This window comes from Anomaloglossus baeobatrachus, chromosome 1 (assembly GCF_048569485.1).
Source record: "Anomaloglossus baeobatrachus isolate aAnoBae1 chromosome 1, aAnoBae1.hap1, whole genome shotgun sequence".
Taxonomy (NCBI): domain Eukaryota; kingdom Metazoa; phylum Chordata; class Amphibia; order Anura; family Aromobatidae; genus Anomaloglossus; species Anomaloglossus baeobatrachus.
In genome coordinates this window covers 942,030,283-942,039,813 of record NC_134353.1, presented here as the reverse complement: position 1 = coordinate 942,039,813, position 9,531 = coordinate 942,030,283, and the positions used below count along the sequence as shown (strand labels likewise).

General features: G+C 45.7%; 1 protein-coding gene across 1 annotated transcript in view; it reads left to right on the top strand.

Moving 5' to 3' along the window:
• The first annotated feature begins 3,000 nt into the window (after window positions 1-3,000).
• Window positions 3,001-9,531, top strand: part of GDNF (glial cell derived neurotrophic factor) — a 58,131-nt gene continuing 51,600 nt past the window's right edge. The window contains exon 1 of the mRNA XM_075328671.1: window positions 3,001-3,303. The gene's annotated coding sequence lies outside the window, so the exon portion shown is untranslated. The remainder of the gene's footprint in view (window positions 3,304-9,531) is intronic.

Below are 9,531 nucleotides of genomic sequence, written 5' to 3'. Positions count from 1 at the left end.
TAGAAGTGTGATTTAAAAAAAAATCTCTTTAGACAAGCCTGTCACCTCACTTCACGAACCTAAATCTTTCCTGATCCACATTTCTAATTTTTCCTCAGAATCCGCTCCCTCCCGTTCACCTCTCTCCATGTCCTCCATGCACCCAATAGTGTATGGTAACTACAGATGAGCAAACCTGTTCAGTTCACGTTCACCAATTTCAGATTTCGTACAAGCTTTGGCCTGTTCGGTCGGGCTCGGCTACGTGAACACTTTGCTAAAAAATCTGCAATTTACGGTAACTGTTCTTTGCAGAAAACACACTCCCGGCAGGCTGTGATTGGCCAGGGAAATCACTGTAAAAAAAGGAAGCAAAAGGGTTAAAACACGACATATTTACCGAGTCCCCCTGCTGCTAACTCAGGATCAGTAATGTAATGTATGTATACAGTGACTGCAACAGCAAAATATTGAGTGCAGCTCTGGAGTATAATACAGGAGGTAACTCAGGATCAGTAATGTAATGTATGTACACAGTGACTGCACCAGCAGAATAGGGAGTGCAGCTCTGGAGTATAATACAGGAGGTAACTCAGGATCAGTAATGTAATGTATGTACACAGTGACTGCACCAGCAGAATAGGGAGTGCAGCTCTGGAGTATAATACAGGAGGTAACTCAGGATCAGTAATGTAATGTATGTACACAGTGACTGCACCAGCAGAATAGTGAGTGCAGCTCTGGAGTATAATACAGGAGGTAACTCAGGATCAGTAATGTAATGTATGTACACAGTGACTGCACCAGCAGAATAGTGAGTGCAGCTCTGGAGTATAATACAGGATGTAACTCAGGATCAGTAATATAATGTATGTACACAGTGACTGCACCAGCAGAATAGAGAGTGCAGCTCTAGAGTATAATGCAGGAGGTAACTTAGGATCAGTAATGCAAATGTATGTACACAGTGACTGCACCAGCAGAATAGTGAGTGCAGCTCTGGAGTATAATACAGGATGTAACTCAGGATCAGTACAGGATGAGTAATGTAATGTATGTACACAGTGACTGCACCAGCAGAATAGTGAGTGCAGCTCTGGAGTATAATACAGGATGTAACTCAGGATCAGTAATGTAATGTATGTACATAGTGACTGCACCAGCAGAATAGTGAGTGCAGCTCTGGAGTATAATACAGGAGGTAACTCAGGATCAGTACAGGATCAGTAGATGATTCAAGAAGCAGTAGATAGATAGATAGATAGATAGATAGATAGATAGATAGATAGGTAGAGGGATAGATAGATAGATAGATAGATAGATAGATAGATAGATAGATAGATAGATAGATAGATAGATAGATAGATAGATAGAGGGATAGATAGATAGGTAGAGGGATAGATAGAGAGATAGGTAGATAAATGAGTGATAGATTAGCTATATAACGGATTGATGGATAGACAGATATGAGGCTGATGTGTGATGATTCCCTGGTGGGTGATTGCAGTGTGATCTTCCTTTCCTGCTTCATTTCCCTCCATTGCTCCACTGATAATCACATTTGCATGGTGTCCTCAGCACAGATCACTGACTTATCCCAGATCCTGCAGGAAATGCCAGGGATTGTCCTGTATGTAAATCTCCAGCTGAGGCTCCTCTTGCAGCCACCATGGCATGTGTGTCCAGCACATGAGCAGGAGATGCCCCTGGGGTCGGGGGAGATACCCCTGGGGTCGGGGGAGATGCCCCTGGGGTCGGGGGAGATGCTCCTGGGGTCGGGGGAGATGCCCCTGGGGTCGGGGGAGATGCCCCTGGGGTCGGGGAGATGCCCCTGGGGTCGGGGGAGATACCCCTGGGGTCGGGGGAGATGCCCCTGGGGTCGGGGAGATGCCCCTGGGGTCGGGGAGATGCCCCTGGGGTCGGGGGAGATGCCCCTGGGGTCGGGGAGATGCCCCTGGGGTCGGGGGAGATACCCCTGGGGTCGGGGGAGATGCCCCTGGGGTCGGGGGAGATGCTCCTGGGGTCGGGGGAGATGCCCCTGGGGTCGGGGAGATGCTCCTGGGGGGGGGGGAGATGCTCCTGGGGTCGGGGGAGATGCCCCTGGGGTCGGGGAGATGCTCCTGGGGTCGGGGGAGATGCCCCTGGGGTCGGGGAGATGCCCCTGGGGTCGGGGGAGATGCTCCTGGGGTCGGGGGAGATGCCCCTGGGGTCGGGGGAGATGCTCCTGGGGTCGGGGGAGATGCCCCTGGGGTCGGGGGAGATGCTCCTGGGGTCGGGGGAGATGCCCCTGGGGTCGGGGGAGATGCCCCTGGGGTCGGGGGAGATGCCCCTGGGGTCGGGGAGATGCCCCTGGGGTCGGGGGAGATGCCCCTGGGGTCGGGGAGATGCCCCTAGGGCCGGGGGAGATGCCCGTGGGGTCGGGGGAGATGCCCCTGGGGTCGGGGAGATGCCCCTGGGGTCGGGGGAGATGCCCCTGGGGTCGGGGAGATGCCCCTGGGGTCGGTGGAGATGCTCCTGGGGTCGGGGGACATGCCCCTGGGGTCGGGGAGATGCTCCTGGGGTCGGGGGAGATGCCCCTGGGGTCGGGGGAGATGCCCCTGGGGTCGGGGAGATGCCCCTTGCACCATGCTTGCTGCATTCAGAGTTGCATGCTTTTAGAGCCTGACTTCACCCAGCAGATATTCAGAAAACTCCGGAGAGGTCCTGGATGGGCAGAGGAGCCAATCAGAGCGGGGCTGGATGAGGAGTCACACCCAGGGAGCCTATAAATCCATTCCCCTGCTTCTTGTCTTGGCAAACCTTCCCTTCATGTGAGCGCAGCACATCTGTCCTCCAGCTTGGAGCATTGAGCAGGTAGAGGCTCAGCTCAGGACCTGCAGGATTAGCAGCTGCTTCTTTTTGTTCTTCACCCTGGAAGGAGTTGGCATTGCAGAAGACATTCATCTCTTCACATTCCACTTGGATCTTACCCTGGAGAAAGTGTCAGTCCTTGTGGTGTGCCGGCTCCTCAGCTGTTGTGGTTCTCCTTGGACCAGCTGCTGTTACAGGAGCCCCCATGTCTTCATCTGACTCCCCACAGTTGTTGATGGTGTGTGATCCCTGGATTCCTCAGCAGGATTGGAGCATCCACATCTCCTCTCTGCAGAATTGCTGCTACTGATCTCTGGAGGGAAGGAGGACCGAGCAGCTGCCTGATCTCAGCTCTGGAGAGCCTGGGAGCCCCCACCTGCCCAGCATTGGTAGGATCCCTGGACCCCAGCAGGTTACCCATCCTCAGGAGGTCGGATTAATGTCCATCTTAGGGCTAGAGAGGCCAGACAAACGGTAGGTGACTTCAGAGTGCAACAATGTATCACACTATGAGACCATGTATCCCAGTACCACAAACAACCCTGTGCCATAAAGTCATAGAGAACCGCAGAACAAGAAGTAAACTGACATGTGAGAGCGCATCAAGTACTAACATGTCATAATGTATCCATTAACCATCATGTAAGAAGTGTAACATTGTATCAAGTACTAACATGTAACAATGTATCAAATGTAAGAACATAAATCACATTGAACCAGTAACAATGTATCAAATCCACGTAATAACCCTGATGTGAAACACTATATCAATGTATCGAATACTCTTACTCACTACGTATTAGACCTAAAGACACCATCACTTAATGCAAAAGCAATAAAAGCGCAGCAATATTTAATGTAATATTGCAAAAATCGTAGAGAAAAAATGCTGTGAACATAGCCTGAGACGTAACAATGTATCTAATACTGAGAACATAGCCTAACAATATATTGAGCGCTGAGAACAGAGCCTGACAAGTAACAATGTATCAAATGCTGTGAACAGAGCCTGACAAGTAACAATGTATCAAATGCTGTGAACATAGCCTGACAAGTAACAATGTATCGAGTGCTGAGAGCATAGCCTGACAAGTAACAATGTATCGAGTGCTGAGAGCCTAGCCCAATGAGTAACAATGTATCGAGTGCTCAGAACATTGCCTGACAAGTAACAATGTATCAAATGTTGTGAACATATCCCAACAAGTAACAATGCTGAGATCATAGCCTGACGAGTAACAATGTATCAAATGCTGTGAACATATCCCAACAAGTAACAATGCTGAGATCATAGCCTGACGAGTAACAATGTATTTAATGCTGAGAACATAGCCTGATGAGTAACAATGTATCAAATCCATTTACTAATAGATTATTGTAACAAGAGTAAAGCAGTGTTCACACCATGAGATTGTGCTGCTTTTTTCCCATATCTCAGTACAAAAAAAAATTGGAAAATCGCAACAACATAAAAAGTCATGAAATTGCATTGTGTGAACATTCGCCTAACGGAAAATGGATCACATACAACCCAAACAATCTAACGTGTCGCATACTCGCATGTAATGACCGCAACATGTTGTAATGTATCACTAACACTCAAGAAATTACCAGATAACACATTCCACCATTCACATGCCATCAAGTAAAAAAAAACAAAACAAAAAAAACCATAAAATAGAAAAGACTCAAAACATCAAACTAAAGTTTTTGTGATTTTCTAACCAAAATGTTTGACTTTTGTATAATTGGTCTCCTGCTCCTAATTACTATGTAATAACTGACACATATGACTAGTAACAATAGGTAGATGCATTGTAGATGGAAAAGAAGTATAAATCGAAGAATATAAAAAATAAACAATAGTGAAAATTTCCAAAATATTCATAGGAGGCTCTGCATGGACACTGGTTATACAGAGGAGACGTCCTAGGAGGAAAGACCCATTGCAGCCATCTTAGCAGATATAGCAGAGCTAGGTTTGTCGTGTTTATTTATATAATAAGAGACGTAGATGTAAATAAATGTTTAGTTCTGACTTTTTTGACATTTAATCAATTTGTAGATCCCGAAAGCTTCCGGTCTGTTTAGTAGTAGGACGGTCGCTGCAATGTAATATATGTACAAACTCCGCTCTGCAATTTGTTTTTAGGGTTTTTTGTGTATGTGTTTTTGTTTTTTTTGTTTTTAGGGCACTTTTTTTTTTTTTTAAATATTTTTTTAAAAAAATAATATTCAGCTTCTATAAATACACTCAAGAACAGAGTCAGAAGCTGAAACTTCTTTTCTGATAATAATCAATGAATGTCCATTAGTATCAGTTGATGTCTGTTGATTCTAATGGACAAGGGGAGGGGGGATATAGCCAAAACAGCCCCAGACAGCAACAACAGCCCCTCAAAGCCTGAACTTCAGACTGAATAAGTTCCACAGGGCAGAGGAATTCTCACTATGTCCTGATAGAACTTGATCAGAGTAGTAGTCAGTGCTAGAGAGCGTTCTCTCCTGCCCTCTAGTGGCCACATTGTGGCAGCACACTTATCAGATAACCTACACTGCACCATTAATATTACATTGAATTATTGGCCACTTTTGTGACTGTTAACTGTGTAATATATACAGGCTAAAAAAGTGAGACCCTTTTAGTCTAAAAGCCTTGAAATAATATATAAAATATATATTTTAAGTAAATAGGTTTCACAATTTAGATGTAGCAGAGCTGAAAGCTATCACTCCTATCTAAACCTACGGACACATCATTATTATTATTATTGACTCCATGGGGCTGTACATGAAATGAAATAGAAATTACGGTAAACGGACTGGTACAGAGGGGAGAGGGTCCGGCCCTTGTGGCTTACATTGTGCAGGATAATGGGGGGCATGATCTGTATAGAGGATGCTGGGGGTCTAGTCGGTTACAAGCTTTCATAGGGTGCACCAAAGAGGTAATTTAGTAATACCAGCAGCAGTATAAAAAGTAATGCACCATCCATATACTGCACAGATGATTCGGGTCCTTCAGCAGGAGAGGTGCGCTCTGCAGCAGCTCTCCTTTCTGGCTAATACAGAGGGGTCCCAAGCAAAGGACTTCCTCCATGATATTCATGGGGTGCATAAAGGTAATATAGTAATACCTCCCAGCATATAAAAAAATTAATACACCATCTATATATTCCACAGATAATTTGGGTCCTTCAGCAGGAGAGATGCACTTTGCAGCAGCTCTCCTTTCTGATTAATAGATAGGGGTCCCGAGTAAAGGACTCCCTCCATGACATTCATAGGGTGTACAAAGAAGGTAATTTAGTAATACCTGCAGCACGTAAACATTGATGCACCATCCATATACTGCACAGATGATCAGGGTCCTTCAGCAGGAGAGGTGCACTCTGCAGGAGCTCTCCTTTCTGGCTAATATAGAGGGGCCCTGAGCAGAGGACTTCCTCCATGACATTCATAGGTAGCAATGCTTGCAGAGCATAAAAAATAATACACCATCCATATACCGCACAGATGATCTGGGGCCTTCGGCAGGAGAGGTGCACTCTGCAGGAGCTCTCCTTTCTGGCTAATATAGAGGGGTCCTGAGCAGAGGACTTCCTCCATGACATTCATAGGTAGCAATGCTTGCAGAGCATAAAAAATAATACACCATCCATATACCGCACAGATGATCTGGGGCCTTCGGCAGGAGAGGTGCACTCTGCAGGAGCTCTCCTTTCTGGCTAATATAGAGGGGTCCTGAGCAGAGGACTTCCTCCATGACATTCATAGGTAGCAATGCTTACAGAGCATAAAAAATAATGCACCATCCATATACCGCACAGATGATCTGAGGCCTTCGGCAGGAGAGGTGCACTCTGCAGCCGCTCTCCTCTCTGGTTAGGGAGGGTCTGATGCAGGGGACTCCCCTCTTCTATAGGGACTCCTACAGTCCCAGCTACAGACAGGGATAACTGTAAACATCTGAATGTATTATTTACCTCTAAGAGGTATACTGTTTATTGCAGGGAGTGTCACGGCGCGTTTCGGTCTCTGTGCTGTAATCTCATATACAAATATTATAACTGCTTACCGCCAAACCGTGCAACGTAGAGTCTGGAGGAGGCAGCACAAGTGGCTTTCATTAAAGTGTAGGGTTTCAAAACACAAATATATACACACCCCGCTCTGCAGAGCGCACACACATGGGCCGCATTTACCCCAATAAACAGACACAGATTTGTGGATCAGAAAAGAATATCGGATGAAAGTGAAGGGACGGGATGAAGCAGAGCTGAGCTGGGAACTGATCTCTGTAGGGTTATACGTCCTGATGACTCTCCTGCATCGCTGTGGAACACCTCAGATAATAATAAATCAAGATATCAGGTAATTTATCAATAATGTCACAAATGTATCAATTTATGGTGAAAATGACAGTGTAAAAATATATCAAAATGGCAAATACATCATATCTGCACTCATGGCATTAAAGGGAACCTGTCACCACCAGGTTTTTGCCACAGTATAATTTAGGGACAGAGTCCCTTATTCCAGTGATCTGTCACTTACTAGGCTGTTTAGTGTAATTTTGATATAATCACAGTTTAATCAGCAGGAGATTATCATTACAGGACTACTTGACATGCTGCAGGTAGTCCAGCATATTTATGAGCTCTGTATAACTGCAGCAGAGAAAACAGTGATTTTATCAAAATGACAGCAAACAGATCAGTAAGTGACACATTGCTGGAATCAGGGGCTCTGTCCCTACATTATGCTGCTCTCAGATGGGGGAGCAAAAACCTGGTGACAGATTCCCTTTTATAATTTTGGCACATTAGCTCAGTCTTATACATTCTGATTATGTTTAGAGGATTCTGGCACATCCTACGTTTTGTATCTACATGGTGAGTTGCAAAGAATGACAAACTCCGCTCTGCTACACCTTGATAACTCACTTGCAAACTCAGCTTTACAATACCTGAAAAACTCACTGTCAAACACAGTGCTATTACACCTGGCAGACTCAGCTCTGCTACACCTTGCAAATTCACTTGCAAACTGAACTCTGTAGGACCTTGCAAACTCAGCTCTCCTACATCTGACAAACTCACTTGTAAACTTAGTTCTGTTACACCTGACAAGCTCAATTGCAAACTCCGCTTTGCTATACCTGGTAAACTCACAAACTCAGCTCTGCTACACCTGGTAAACTCACTTGCAAACTCAGCTCTGCTACACCTGGTAAACTCACTTGCAAACTCAGCTCTACTATATCTGGTAAACTCACTTGCCAACTTAGCTCTACTGCATCTGACAAACTCGCTTGTAAATTCAGTTCTGTTTCACCAGACAAGCTCCATTGCAAACTCAGCTTTGCTACACCTGGTAAATGCACTTGCAAACTCAGCTCTGTTATACATGGTAAATGCACTTGCAAGCCCAGCTCTGCTACATTTGGTAAATGCACTTGCAAGCCCAGCTCTGCTACATTTGGTAAATGCACTTGCAAGCCCAGCTCTGCTACATTTGGTAAATGCACTTGCAAGCCCAGCTCTGCTACATTTGGTAAATGCACTTGCAAGCCCAGCTCTGCTACATCTGGTAAATGCACTTGCAAGCTCAGCTCTGCTACATCTGGTAAATACACTTGCAAGCTCAGCTCTGCTACATCTGGTAAATACACTTGCAAGCTCAGCTCTGCTACATCTGGTAAATACACTTGCAAGCTCAGCTCTGCTACATCTGGTAAATACACTTGCAAGCTCAGCTCTGCTACATCTGGTAAATACACTTGCAAGCTCAGCTCTACTACATCTGGTAAATACACTTGCAAGCTCAGCTCTGCTACATCTGGTAAATACACTTGCAAGCTCAGCTCTGCTACATCTGGTAAATACACTTGCAAGCTCAGCTCTGCTACATTTGGTAAATACACTTGCAAGCTCAGCTCTGCTATATCTGGTAAATACACTTGCAAGCTGAACTCTGCTACATCTGGTAAATACACTTGCAAGCTCAGCTCTGCTACATCTGGTAAATACACTTGCAAGCTCAGCTCTGCTACATCTGGTAAATACACTTGCAAGCTCAGCTCTGCTACATTTGGTAAATACACTTGCAAGCTCAGCTCTGCTACATCTGGTAAATACACTTGCAAGCTCAGCTCTGCTACATTTGGTAAATACACTTGCAAGCTCAGCTCTGCTATATCTGGTAAATACACTTGCAAACTCAGCTCTGCTACACCTGGTAAATTCACTTGTAAACTCAGCTCTGCTACACTTTAGAATGTGCGCTCCATCTATATGTGCATATTTGGTGTATCGGGAGACCCCATTATTACAGAGCACATGGTAGATGGGGGGCGCCGTTACAGATTTTTGTAACATTCATGCTTAAACTATGTCTATGGAATCTTTGGCCGTCATCACTCATCAGGGTCTATGGTAAATCACCTCTGCCCCCCTTGTAGCTGCACCCCGGCTTTCTGTCCTCCAAACTTTAGTGCCTCAAGGCATTGGTGGGGGTAAATGTTAGCCCTCCTGTCCCCCAAGGCTTGGTTTTCTCCGCTAGCCAGTGGTCTTTATATGTACCCCCCAATGGGGTGGGCACCGGACCCCACGGGCTCCTGCACAATCCTCAATGCCCAATTGTTTCCTCTGAGGGTCGGGTTAATTTGGGATTGGAGAAGGGGAAGTCAGACGTGAGGTT